We start from the raw sequence: 14,886 nt of genomic DNA on the forward strand, positions 1-14,886 counted from the left end.
AACATAAACAGCTGCAGCCTGGAACAATGTTCACATGGTACTGTTTACTTTAGAATAGAACCTTTTAAAATAAAATTAAGAAAATCAAGTTCTGGTGTGCCCCTAAAACATGTTTGAGAAAACATGGGCTTGCTTTCTGTTTGTAAGTGCAGACATACTTCCAAGCAAAACTTGGAGCCCATGTTCATTCCTGTCTATGACTGAACAAAAGTATTGCTGTTCAGTTTCTTACTTATCATATATCAGGCACGCTTGCCATACCCAAAAGGAATATAAAAAAGCTACATGAAAAGTCTTTACACTTTAATAAACAGTGATTAAGTATACTTTACTAAATGTAAACAGGTATAAGTGTCATTTCTAACACACCAAAAATTATTTACCAGAAAGTTTAAAATAAAAGGCAATGGGTAGGAGAGAGGAGCAGGATTATCCACACATCTCTACTGCAGTATAAAAATATGAAGTTCGATACAAAGGCCAATGAAATCAATGAAAATTGGCAGGGGCAGGAACAGAGTTCGGAAATCTGAAACAAAATGGGATTTAGGTACCTTTATACCTTGGGTTTCCTTAAAAATTCCAACTTTGCAGACCCAGAACAACAAAATCAAGATCATTCTTTATATTTTGTTCTTCAGGTTTTGTGTTTGTCTTTATGTAAATTTGCTTCAGTGGGCAGACAAAAATTGAAGCCATATACACATTATTTTTAAAAGGCTTGCCAGTGTTTGTTAGCCAAACAATGAATCCCATTTACTCGCAACATACCACTGCCTCTGATATCAGAACTCTACTTCCCACTACTGATAGAAAAGCATCAGAAGTGGAATCAACTGACATTCTCATTTCTTTCTTCCACAGTGCACACTGGTCAGCATTTATTGAGAAACATTTCCATAATAATCCAACAAGACTTCTCCCTCATTTGTTTGCAATGAAAGACTTAATATCTGTGACCCAAATATGGAGACCCATTTTAAACTTGCTGAAAATTGCTTTTTAATCCTAGCTCTTGAGGATTTCCTTTGAAACCATCTGCCATGCACACTGGGTATTCTTTTCCTGTATATATGCAGGATTACTATAATATGGATTCTTTTGTGTAACTTAATATGTTTCAGTATATTAAAAAATTAGTTGAAATTTCCATTCTTTTCTGATTTCAACTGTATACCATAAAAATGACTGTAAAAGTCAAAATCAGCAATAAGTTAATAGCAGACCAGACACCCATATTTATCTTGTTTCCTGCAGTATTTACATTGCAATTCTAATATAGTCAGTCTAACACTGGATAGGATTTAAGCAAATGGTTATGAGTCATTTAACTAATATAACTTATGCACATGCTTAAAATTAAGCTCAAGCATTTTCCTGGATAGGAATGGATTTAAGCATGTGCTTTCCCAACTACAGCGTAGTTTGAAGACTGGGAGACACAATTAACATCATGATAGAGATCAGAAAATATTTCCAAATATTATTTCACATCTATTGTTCAGCTTTTTCTATTTTCTTGCTATGAACCTTTACACAATTGTATTTTTATAGTACAAATACTGAGGAGAAGCAATAAAGTCACATTCATAAATAAACTGAATCTTAAAATTGGTACATGCAACCATATTGCTTCCTATCAGAATAATCACAGCCAGAGTGATTGAAATAGCAAACATTCAGCAAGATAGATTTATAATCAGTTTATTGGATCAACCTATAAAGTGAAAAAATCAAAATCCCAACACAATTATTGAGCATTTTCAATGTGTAATACTTTTAAAAACGGTGATTTACCTGCAAACATTCTGAGAAAAGAAAAGAAGGAAAATTATTTGCATAGTTTTAATCACAAAAGGTGACACTAACATTTCAGAAGACAGACAGACCATAGCCTGTAAACTTTTGTTTCACATAAACACACTTGAGAGCAACATAGCTATGCATGGCCTTCATGCTAGCAGCCCTCAGAGTCCTCATTCACATTATCCTGTTTCACAGTCAGTCACCTAATATGTAAGGAAAGTGAATGGCAATACAATCCCACACTAAAACATTCCCCTCCTAACCGAAGAGAGGATCCCACACCCTTTGATGCATTTTCCCTGGAAAGGAGCAGTGTTAGACACGATTAATATACAGGACAGATCTATACATGCAGATGTTGGAAGAATGTGGGGAGAGGAAAAAACCAAGCAAATAATTTTGTTTCAGCAATAACAGATGTTGGAGCATCATCCTCCAGGCATGTTACTTTTAATACAAAACTGCTCATAAAGTAAGTGAGGGGGTGAGGACAAAATCAATGCCAAATTACCCAGTTATTTCAGTGTTTCCATTTTAATGAGCTTCCTGTTTGATTTTGTCCTTTTAATTTTCCTTCTCTAATAATCATATCAAATTAGTTTTGTCTTTAACATCAGTAAGAAGAAATTCAGCTGTCTAAAAAAATCCTAAGACAGGTGGTAGCAGGTTCTTAAAAATGACATGTTATGCTGCCATTTACTTCTGTATAAACCTAGAGCAATTCACAAGATCCTATGGCACTACTTGGGATTAGACTTGAGCGACTGAAAACAGCTTCATGTCCTGATACACCTGCTGATATGGCAAATGGATAGTAAAAGACTAACAGTGCTACAGCATTTGCAGATATATCAGTGCTGAAAAAACAACCAAATGCACAATAAATATATTAAAACCACCTTTCTCTGGCTAAAAGAGGGATTAACTGAAGCCTGGTCTGCATTCCAGCTGGGGAATAACCTGCTTTCCTGCTAGATTGCATTTGCCACTCACATTATCAATATAGCACAATGGTTTCTTTCCACTTTCCTAAACTTGGTCAGTGATGTTGAGGAGCTGGAGAGACACCAGGGATGTAAGCAGTGCCAGTGCTGTGGCTACAGAGTATAAAATGCAATTGATACACGCTTAGCTCTCACCAAGTCAGTCTTTTCACATACAGCACACCGCTGCCCCCACCCCCCCCCAAAAAAAAAACCCCAACCCAGAAATAAATACATGCACAAACCTATGTAGTGAAATCCATTGACAAGGCTTCCAGGCAAGGGCAGCAGAAGCACAGTATGTGAAGGCTAAGCAAGTGCTTCATTGATAACATCCAAGTCCCCTACTAAACAACAGGAACCTAAATAATGTCCAACTACTTATCAGAAGCAATTCAGAAAATTTTACATGTGATGGATGTGAAAATTTTGATGCTGTATAGATCCTCTACGATCTGCTGGGCAGCATAGCATCACACTGCAAAAAAAGGCTTAGTGCATGTTAGAACAAGAGAGCCACCTCCTCTTCATCATATACATTGGTATATAAGGCTGCAACAGTGGCTTCTGAATTGCGACTGTCATCTAGATACAGTTTCTCTTTAGACTGCACCCCCTTCTTTTTAATGCCAGACTGCTACTATGTCACCCCAGAGTCTCATTTACAGAATTTTTACATCCCACTTTCCTTTACAGTGAATTAAATTGAATATCATTAAGACCATAGGGGAAAAGAAAAGTTACCAGCAGCCTTTAGGATGCTTGGAATTCAGACTGATATATTTAAGACAGAGTGCCATCACAGTGGTAGCAGGCACACATACACCGATAGACACAGGAGATTTATGCAACAGCTACAAATGACTGTTGCACTTTGAGAGCCCTGTATCTGTTGGATGACATATTCTCCATCATAAGTATTTTCAGAATAAATTTGCTTAGCTGTGTATAACACGGCCTCATTAGTACTACGTGAAATCTGCAGGCAATTAACATCCCAAAAGGAGCTGTCTAAAGCTACCCCATATTTCTTCATGCACATGTATAAATCTGCAGGTTTTCAATAGCTGCCATGTAAAAGATACATTTCAAAACAAACAAAAATCCTCACCAAAAAAATAAAGAAAACCCCCCAACAGCCATAACAGTTTACAAAAAAGCTTTCTTGCAACTGACTGGTCCACCAATACCACAGAAATTAGTGATGCATAACTAATTGATACAAATCTCCTGAGGGGAGTATTCCTGTTGGTTATCTTGATATGAGAAATTTAGTCCAGAAGGATAAGTTGGATGGACAGCTGAAAAGCTTTAGTTCTCCTAATAGGAAAGGAATTGATCTGGTAAAGAAAGCCCTTAAAGGGATATTATCATGTCAAAAAGCAGGATTAGGAAAAACATTAATTCTTAAAACAACTGAAAGAACTTAGAAAGCTTTGTGTTTCTACCAGTAATGCTAATTATTTCCGTCAATTATTTCCACCTTCACACAAAAGGTGAAAAATTGAAGATGTCAAATTTTTAATATTTCTATTTAAACTTATGATATGAATATAATTATGAAACTGTTTGCTATAAAAAGTCTGTGTACTTCAATTAGTGATTTCATTTTTGCATCTAGTACTTTTATTTATCAATTCCCCTTCCACTGAGTCCAAGAAAAATAAAAGTATTCAGATATTCACAGACCTGTAGAAGATGCTCTTCATGTTTCTGGCAAACTGTTGTATCAGACTTTTCCTGATTAATTTTACTGCCCACTCCTATACAGATTACTCAATTCCCTAAAACAGGTACTCCATTCGTTACAATCATTTTTTGATATACATATTAACTGTTGTTATTTTGTTTGTTACATGTGAGGTGTGCATTTTTTGCTCCCAAGTACATACAACACGATTTATTTTCTTCAAAAACATCTGATTTCAAGTACAGGATTATGTGAAGCAACAGCATAACTAACGAACTCTCAAAGTGTACCTCACATGGAGTATTGTTTCATCTGCATGATTTGTGTAAAACATGTTAAAGTTTCTTGGACTTCAGAAAGAGAGCACTGCAATACATTCAGAGCAAAGACAACAGATGTTATAGCCAGAGTAGCTCATGCTATACCTTTTTACTGTGTTCTGCTGCTAAGACTGAATGTTGACAGGGGCTCTCCTGAGGCTATCAGGAAATCAAACACCCGAACCTAGCTGATCATTCGGGTGGAAAAATATCAGCAAGAGCTCTTAAACTAACAAAATTCTCCATGTACAACATAATGATTGTTGTCTGTCTAACCAAAGAAACAGACCTTCCAGTCACCTGAACCAGTAATTCCCAGGTTACATGTAAATGAACATTATTTCCTAACCCTTTATCTTTCTTATCTAGTAGGTTTGAATCGAGACAGCAACTGGATTGCATGACATGTAAACTTGATGCTGAATTAAGCAAATGTGCTTACCCAACATAAAACTGAGGTGTAAATTATGTGGTTACTGTCAGAGATTTGCCCTGACTGATAAGCCTCCTGATCTTCACCTCTATGCCTGACATTACACTCACCATATTTAAGAACATCATAAACAAATAACTGTGCCCATGGTCACACTGTGCAAATCAAATAATCCACTAATATTAGAGGTATGCTGCAGAAAACAAGTGAATCAAAAGCACCTAGCAGCAAGAGCAGTCCAAAGAATGTATCCAAACTGTAATAGACTGCATAGGGCTAGAACCACATCGGCTTTATTATCACACATTAATCAGTTTCCTTGAGGGTTTTGCCTATACAAAGTATTTTACATTACACCAGCTGAGAATCTCTGCTATCCATAGAGGCCATGGTTGCCCAGATCCTCAGCAAGGGTTATTTAGAGCAACTCTACTCAACTTCTGGCTTGGTATTATTTTTAGCTAGTTTTTACTCCAGAAACAGTGGATCACACAGAAGAACAAGGTCACTAAACATGTGACATGTTTAAACAAGCAGCAAATGGTGATGCAACTCTTGGAAAATATATACATGTACTGTCACACACAGATTAAAATTACACAGTGTTTTTTGCCTGGAGAAATATTGGTTTCTGTTATTTCATTAACAATACTGTGGAAGAAAAGCAGTAAAGGTAAAAAGGTTTTGGCTCTACATTTATTGTTGATTACCTGAGATTAGTTATTTGAAATTCCACTGAACAGATCCTTTAATAACACCATAATATTTAATGTAACTTAATACCTCTACATAAGAAATACTTTCCTGCAACAGATATGAGCCCAAAGCATCAAAAGGGATGTAAACCTATGGTAAAAATAACCAATGTAAGTTAATAACTTGGGCAGGTGGTTCACCAGCTCCAACACAAACACAACAGGCTCAGACAGGTAGCGTTAGTACAAAACACCCATTGAACAACCTGACAGAAATTAAATAAAGCACATGGAAAACAGAGCATTGAATGGCTCCATAGATCACACTGCACAAAAAACTGATCTTTAAACTATTTCCATCATAACACAGTTAAAGAACATTGCTTTCAGAAAAGATCCAAAACAAAAAACAGCATGGAGGTCAGTTTGAAAGAAGCCATGCTGACTTACATGAACTAGGCAAGGATTTGGCTTCAGACAATCCATTTCAAATAAACATTACCAAAGTCTATATCAGATATATGGACATAATTCTGGAGTCAATATGAAATTTGTTTTTCACATCTGCGATGACCTAATAAAGCACAGGCTTCGAGTTGCACTAATTCTAACAAATTTTCTATGTAATCTTAAGCTTAAATAGCATTACATTATCCCAGTTTACCAGGATCACACTCTGAAGACAATGCTGGCGTGAAACGTTGTCATAAACCAGGCTGCAAGTCTGTTGTTTCCTATTAGTTTCCAGATGTCTTGGTCTTGTATGTATTCCTATCTTGACTAGTTGTGTATGACAAAGAAATACAGTAATATTGGCAAGACCGCAGAGAATAATCACTACTCTGTACCTCAGAGAAAAACTGTTTAAGTTGCACTCTCAAAATTGCCCTGCTGTAATGGATAGGTGTGCTGCTGCAAAGACCGCAATTTAAAAATTACTGTTTAAGTGTTTCCATAACCCATTGTTCTTTTTTTTTGATACTGAATGCATGCATATGGTCTATTACAAGACTCAAGTAACTCTGACACGGTGAAGGATTTATGAACTATTATGCTAGACAAAATTAGTCATTACATGAAAAAACACTAAGAAGCTATCCAAACTGGAAATAAGCAGGGGAGCGGGGAAGAGGAATCGGAATCAGGTTGGACTTTGTGCTATCATTATAAAGCTAGAGCAAACAAAACTAACTGGTATTTACAGGTACATCATCAACTGCAAGAACTTAACCACCTAAAGGTTTAATCTCCTACCCAGGACTTAACTAAATCATACCTATAGAATATTGGGTCAAAATACAGCTAATCTGACATAGCAAATTGTTGCAAGCACTTTGTTTCAGTGTAGTTGAATGCAGGACAAGAAATAATCATGACCATTAGCCATGATGTTGCAAACAAAACTCTTAGCACAAGGCACACAATCAGAGAAGAATACAATCAATTCAGATCAACTCAATTGCTTTGTTCAATTTGTTGTCACTGGCATCAATGACAGAACAAAAAGCTAACTGTGGGACAACCAGAGCAGGAAGTCAGGTCTCTGAAAGATGGTGTTTCCAAAAATACCACCACAGCAACAGTATTTTCTATTCTGATTAAATCTACAAATTTGGAGGAAAAGTGAGCAACCTGCTTCTCTCCCTACTCCAAAGAACATTATTTAGGGATCCTGCTCACACAAAAGCAAGTGGCTTGTGGTGGTGTTTTCAGTTCTCCACCTTCTAGGGAAGATAACATGCTGTGGAGCTATTTTAAGAATATCTCATTCACAAAGGTCTCCAATTCAGTCTTCAGAGACAGAGATGATTTTCTTGCTGCTTCAACATCTTTACTGGCATGACATTTGCTTCAGAGGGAGTTCATTTGCTGTTCCAACATCAAAATGGAGCAAGAACAGCTGCCAGGAGAGGGATAAAAGGAAACACTGGTGACAGAGAGCAGCAGGGTCATTTCTGGTGCAAAGAAACGCAGAACAGAGAGAACTGCAGAACTGTCACTTTCTCCAAAAAGCCACAGGGGATAAAGACCTCCCTTCTACCTCCTGCAACTGGTGTTTAGCAGCAAGAAGGAAAATGAGACAGAAAAAGCTAAACAATCAGGCTGAAGTCTTTAAATGGCAAATTATTATAAACCAACTTTAAGCACCTGAGCGCTCCCAGTTAAAGCCAAGCTCATGCTTAAGCTCTGCAGTGAGCAAAGCATTCAGTAACTGCTTCAGAAAATTCAGAAGAAAACACTTTTGGCTAGAAAGCACTACAGGGTATGGAGTTCAGTGTTTTGGAGGTGATAGACTTTGGGATGAATTCAAGCCCCAGTGCTAATCACGATCTTCATATTTGTACATACAGTATACTGAACAAACTTGGGGCAAAGCTGTCAATTGCAACATGACCACCACAAAAACTACACTGCAAGAGCCAAACAGGGCTGACAGGCCAGTGAAGCAACATAAGTGCCTGTAGAGTCTGATCTCCAACATCAGAGATATGCAGTATCTTAGATGACACCAGCTGTCATTTACACCAGTTGTCCCCTACCCCATATCTCAGTCATATCTATGCAGCTCTATGGAAGTAAGTACCATTCCATCATTTTAATCGCTTCTCAAAGAAGCGGCCAAGTTCCCACACTGCTGCTTTAAAGACAAAGATGAGGCTCATCTTGGTCAACATGCCTTTTGGACAGACTAACAAGCTTATACTACATCATCCACTTGGTTTGACTACTTGAGTTTTTTCCCTATCTTCTTAGTACATTGCCCAGAGCAGGACAAGGATTTGTCCCTCATTCAACAAGACGAGCAGAACCCTGCTCTCCTCTTAAATGAAGTCATATTGCCATCCCTGCAAACTTTAAGACACAAACCTTTATAAATAATTCAAGTTAAAACAAAATATTATTTCCCCCTGCTCCTCACTGCATTTTTTTAATAGATTAATTTATTCTTTTCCAGTTTTGTAGAGAAAAGGTTTTAAAGAGGAAATTCTGGAAAATTATTCTTTGCAAAGAAAAGGACTAATATACACTAACAGGAATTTTAATCCTATGATACAACAGAATAAACATTAATATACACGAAGTATGTTAGGACCACAGTTTATTTAGAGCATGATATTTATCCGACTAACCAAACCCCCTCAAATTCACAGGCATTAGCACCATATTTATGATACCTTAAGGGCTTCAGCATTAGGATTTATGAATAAAATATTACCAGGGTATTACAGAATACTGAGGACTGTACTTGCAGAGTTGTATATCAAGGTATGTGTGGGCTTGTCAAACACCCACATGATAAATTATCAGTAGTGCAGCTCAGAGTACCCCTTTTGTGGATCAGAGACAAATCTGTGCAAGCGTTTTATTACGCTTTGCTCCACTTAACATTACTTTTTCTGCATTAAAGGGTCACAAAAAAACCCTACAGTGCTGAAGGACATCTATGCACAATACTCAGCCATGAAATCAAAAGACTTATTCTAATATTCAGAGTCCTGTTTTCACAGCTAGTTCTTGTGGTACAAGGAAAAAACCCACAAAGCCTATGTCTGGAACTGGACCATAGCATTTTGTACTGTGCAATACAATACAAACTTTTGTGGAGAATTTTAAGGTTAAAACACTGCTGAGGAGCATCAAAGAAATAGAACTGGCTGATTACAAATTGTCTTCCATCCCTTGCCCTTATGCAAAGTGCTGTCAAAAAGACTATACCCCTGCAAAGCAAGTGGCAAATCCAAGGGGAAAATAAATCTCTCGAGTCAGAAAAGACTAAACTTGATACAGTAGATTTTCAAAAAGGGACAAGTCTGTGCCCTGTATTTCTAATGCACAGTATTTTCTTTTATATGTAGTTTTTAAATGAGTTTAGCAAAGAACACCTGACAAATCTAGATATACTAGCATTCAGTGTTTGATACTCAAAACAGCAGACTTGCTACTGCTTTACAGCACTCTTACTGTGAATAAAATAGTAAGAGACAGATGCATGTCCCCATGAATAACTGTCTTCACCAGTAAGAGATTGGAATTGATCTGTCATGTTTCATCAGCAGTAGTCACCAATCACATACCTCCATGCATCACTGGGGATGACAAATTAGCTGCAATCAAACTGGGCTTTGGCAGGATCTAGAGCAGTGTCTCTACCTGCTCAGTTCAAATTACTATGGTTAGATTTTGCCAACTCACCCATCAAGCAGCTCAAGCTCATTAGAACTACTCACAGAACACTCTTGCTCAAAGTTGTATGAGCCAGCTCTGTAATGAGCTCCCCCTCAGCAGACTTATGCTTCTTATACAGGGGCATTAAATAACAAGGAAGCACTGACTTACAATAGAACACAACTAATTCCCTCTGCAGCCCTCAGTAGGAGTGATTCATATAACTCATAGGTAACACTTTCAAGTAACAGACCTGTATGAGGAAACAAAGGGTCTATTAGAAGTTGAGGACTTTGTCTGCAAGTTTCATGTTTCCTTAATATTCTTTTGAAAGTTTTTTTTCCTTAAACATACCTCCATATGAATCAACTGGATCTTGTCCCCCTTAACTTTCATAGCATGAAGTGCCTAAAAAGCAGTTGAACTGACAGTCTTAAGCTTCACAGCATGACAGAGGCCAGGGACACCAATTAAAAGTGTTTATAAACCCAGTGTGGAAGGAAGATATACTTGTTAGGGTGGGTCGTTCAACACTGGCATCTGACATAACTCCATATGGACATGTAAGATAAGCGTATCCCTTCAGCTGCCATCTCACCAGTCTCTCACCTCATTGAAAAGAGCTGGTTCAACTTAAAAGGGGCAAATAAAAGATGCATAATATGGTTGCAGCATTTAGTTAAACTAAAATAAATAAAAAAGTGGCTCCCAGATTTTACTTACACTTTACAGACATGGAAATTGGAAAGCATGGTTTGTAGTAGTCCAGTCAAGAGCTGTGAGGAAAACTGCTCACAATGCCAGGACTGCAACCCAGTTCATTTCTTTTGCTCTCACTGCTGAAAATTAATCTATATGTGACAGTGTCTAACAACACATTTAGAGTGTTTCTAAGACAAGACATTTATTTACTAATCTACAGCCAAAAATGAAGTCACCATGTATTTGATTCGCTAAAGCTTATAAAGGTTATATGACAAATCAATAGGAAGTCAGTACGTTTAGACAAAGGTGTGTGGGGAGAAACTCTTTATGCTGGATGTAATGTTCTGGTTCAGGCAACTAACCCTACTCACCAAATAGTGGACCTAGGAGTTGCCCCAGATCACTTGGTGGCAATAAAGCAAGCAGTCAGACTGAAGGCTGTCTGCGCTGATGGAACTGGTTCCTTTTTTCTTTGAGATTTACTAAAGATAACCTCTATCCAAAAACTTGAGATGGTTGGTGTTTGATGATAACCATAAAGAAAAGGGGCATCAAAAAATACAAAACTTTTTCAACAGTTTACCTGTGGTATTATTCTCTAAAGAAGTCTGTTTTTCATAAAAATACAGGCAACCATTCATGATATTGTAATGCACCATGTGATACTTGCAATGGAAAGCTGCACATATGTAACATCCTCAACCATGGCAAAGGTGCTGAGTACAATCCCCATTATGTTGATCCTTCCTTAAAATAATAAGGATAAAGAAACAACATGAGCTTCAGCTGGTACTTCCCTCAGGTTAATTGGCAATTGGTTTGCTCATGAGGAAGCGTAAACAGATGCTTTAAACACTAATGAGAAGTGGATCCAATTCCCATCTTTTCACAAGCACAATACTTGAAAGAACAGGTTCTCAGGGACACAAGCTGCGCCAGGGGAGATGGCTACACAAAGCTTTAAAATATGCTACCAGAGACCTAGGCCTGAATTATTCCCTATCCACTGCAAAAATGAGTAGGTGAAAACACCCTGCTTAATATTAAACATTGCTGTTCAGAAGCTTCTCTCCAAAGGCTCCATATAGTCCACGGGGAATGAAATGTTAAGGTGATGTCTGGACACACCTAAATTAGACTCCTCCAGACAGCAACACAGTATACCCTCTTTACCCTTTAACAATAAGGAGCCTGCAGAGATTAGGCTCCTAAATTAGTCACCAGAACTGCACATGCCTATGAACACTTCTCAATAAGCGGTCATTACAAGACTTTCAGTTTATGCTAGAAACAGGTTGACTTTTTCCATATCACTGAACACTTTGTTTATGACCATAAATTCAACTATAGTCCAGTGGCAAGAGCAAGATAAATAATTTCTTCCTTCCCTTTTCTTCCCAATGTGCAGTTGAAGATGACTGACTTTCAGCAAATACACCAGTAAAACTTAAACTCTACTGAAAATCAATTGTTTAAAGACATGCAAACCAATTAACTCAGTAATGTACCTGACAAAAAAAAAATTAAGATGACATTCTATATTTGGACCTGAATAATGCCACTGAGACATTAATCTGCAAATACATTTAGAACCCAAGTTTCCATACAATGATTATTAGGCAATTGCTCAATATTACTACTTGGAAAGATTTTGCAATAAGAGAAAGAAAAAAAAAGTCTATAATGAAAAAGTGTGGGAGTTTTAAAAGCCTTCCAGTCCTCACAGCACTCCCCTATGCCCAGGCCCACCCAACCTACTTTGTATCCACTTCCTTCCATTGTCCCACACACCACACCGTACCTCTCCAGAGCTTGAGGGGAAGCAGAGACCAAAAGAATCCTTGGTGCGTGCCATATTCATATTCACATTAGCAGTTTGTTATCAACTTCAATGAAAACTTCAAACAGACAGCTAGAATTACAAGTTCTAAACAAGTATTCTGTCTCTTCTTCCAATACGTAATATTATAAAACTGCTGTAAACCAAATCTACTCTTGCTTACTTTTAAAAAAAAAAAAAACAAAACCCCAACTGTGACATGATAGCAAAACTCTACTATAATTCCAGACTGGAATATTAGCTAACAACATTTCAAAATGCAACAGAAACAGTTTTAACAAAGAAACTTGTCTTAATTCCTGCAAGACTTTTCTTGTTTACATTCTCAAAGAGCAGACAAAAAGTATACAAAACCCATTCTTAAAAAGATTTTGCACTCAAGTTTTAGGAATTGCAACAAGCTTTCACACTTATAGTCTCCTTCCCCCCATGCTGTATAGAAGTCCAATCATGTGGTTCAGTTTTTAGACATACAGAAAAGACAGATCACAGTACTTGATATTGTACCATGAGGGATTTGTTGGTAAAACTTCAGCAATGCAGTGGTACTATTATAGTTCTGCTAGTCATTTTTCCTCTGTTCAGACAGGAGCCAGATGCAGAGAAGGAAAGGCTGTCAGCTCACCCGTAACAGGGGCACATACAGATTCACCATCAGTCATTTATTTCCTCTGGAACTGCTCACCCAATTTAATCATATGAAGGAACCTCTTTATCACCATCACAGTTAATTTAACTCTGCTATCATCATGGGTAAGGCTCTGATATCTAATTAATAGTTCTACTTCAGAAAACTCCTAGTTACGATTAATAGTCACACAAGAAAGTGGAAAGTGTTAAAACTATCAAATTTTTATTCATCTCTATGTTTTAGGGAAGACTTGTGCTTTAAAGAACCACACTGCATTCCCCAAGCATGCAGATTAACGGCGTAAGTGAACTAAAACAACAAACGGCAAAAAGTATTTTGGTCCTGGGTTAACACGTACTTCACATCTGAAACGTAACTTCTGAGCGTGTTAATGAGCATGCTGCAGCAAGCCTCAGAAAAACAGGCTTAGAGGAGAGTTGGCTATAGTATCTGCTGCTAGCTATCTGCTGATAAGATCCAAAACCTCTGATTTTTTTTCCTCCTGATGGAAGGGAAGAGGGACGCTCATCCCACAGCGCGACACCGTCCTTTCCACCTGCTTCTGGAGCCTACAGACGAGGCTCAGGCCCTCAGTGCCAGCCCTCCGCACTTTCCCCTGTCTCACCTGCTTCAAGCCTTTAAGGTAAAGCCTTCAAGCTTTACCTGCTGGTCTTCAAATCGAAGCAAAAAACCAAAAAAAAACCCCAAAACACGCCCCCCCCCAATTTCGAGGCCAGCCCCCGTCTTTAAAGCACATTCGCCTTTCCGTTAGCTGAGTCAGGCAAGCTTCTTTTGTGAAAGACAGCTTTAGTAATCACCTTCCTCTGGAGAGCGGGGCTGAGGCAAAAACATCTACCTCAGGAAACCGAGCTCCTCTTCCCTTGCTCGGCCCTGGGCGGGGAGGAGAGCCGGCTCACCCCGGAGCCAGCACAGCCCTGGGGGCCCCACCGCCGCCGCCCCGGGGGCGGCCGGCCAGAGGGCCCCGGGAGAGCCACGATAGCGGACAGCGAGCACAGGGCCCCCCCGAGCGCAGCGGCGCTCCCCCCGGCCCTCACCCCAGCTCCCGCTCCGCTTCCCGCCGCCACCCCTCAGCGCCCACCGCTCATCAGCCGGCTGCCCACCTCCCATTGGCCGGCTGCCCCCCCGCAGACGGGCGCCGCAGCGTCTTCCTTGTGCGTCACACGGCCCCTCGCGGCGCGATTTGAAGAACAACGGCTCCTTTAACGCCCATCGCCGCTAATCACTCGTGAGGAGAGCTGTCAATCACAGCGCCGCCTCGCCTCCGAGTACTATTGGCCCAGTAACCCCTTTTCGGGCTTTCGTTTCTCCTCATTGGCTAATTGGATCGGATAGGAGGCTGCGATTGGGCAAAAGGCAGGTCTTGGGGGCGGGACTCGGCTTAGGGAGAGAGTCAATTGGCCAGCAGGCTGGAGCGGCACCATGTGATTGGCAGGAAAAGCGAAGAAGGCGGGGCCACCCGAGGTGAGGGTTGTATGAGGTGAGGGAATCTCGCGGGGTCTCGCCAGCTCTGGGCGCGGAGGCGCGCGGTGATTGGGCGGTGGGGGTCAAGGGGGCGGGACCGAGTCAGGCGGTCTCTGCAGCGGCCGAGTCCTATG

General features: G+C 39.4%; 1 protein-coding gene across 6 annotated transcripts in view; it reads right to left on the reverse strand.

The window, feature by feature from the left end:
* The window catches only part of LYRM9 (LYR motif containing 9), a 56,137-nt gene extending 41,846 nt beyond the window's left edge, over positions 1-14,291 (reverse strand). For 3 of the 6 annotated variants that reach the window (XM_009278264.2, XM_009278267.2, XM_009278266.2), the window contains exon 1: positions 14,089-14,291. The gene's annotated coding sequence lies outside the window, so the exon portion shown is untranslated. Of the gene's footprint in view, positions 1-10,448; positions 10,548-14,088 lie in introns of those variants that run through there. The other 3 variants (XM_019471808.1, XM_009278265.2, XM_009278269.2) reach the window with 3 other exon arrangements.
* Positions 14,292-14,886: the final 595 nt, after the last annotated feature.

The sequence above is a fragment of the Aptenodytes forsteri genome, unplaced genomic scaffold (assembly GCF_000699145.1).
Source record: "Aptenodytes forsteri isolate BGI_AS27 unplaced genomic scaffold, ASM69914v1 Scaffold66, whole genome shotgun sequence".
Classification (NCBI taxonomy): Eukaryota; Metazoa; Chordata; class Aves; order Sphenisciformes; family Spheniscidae; genus Aptenodytes; species Aptenodytes forsteri.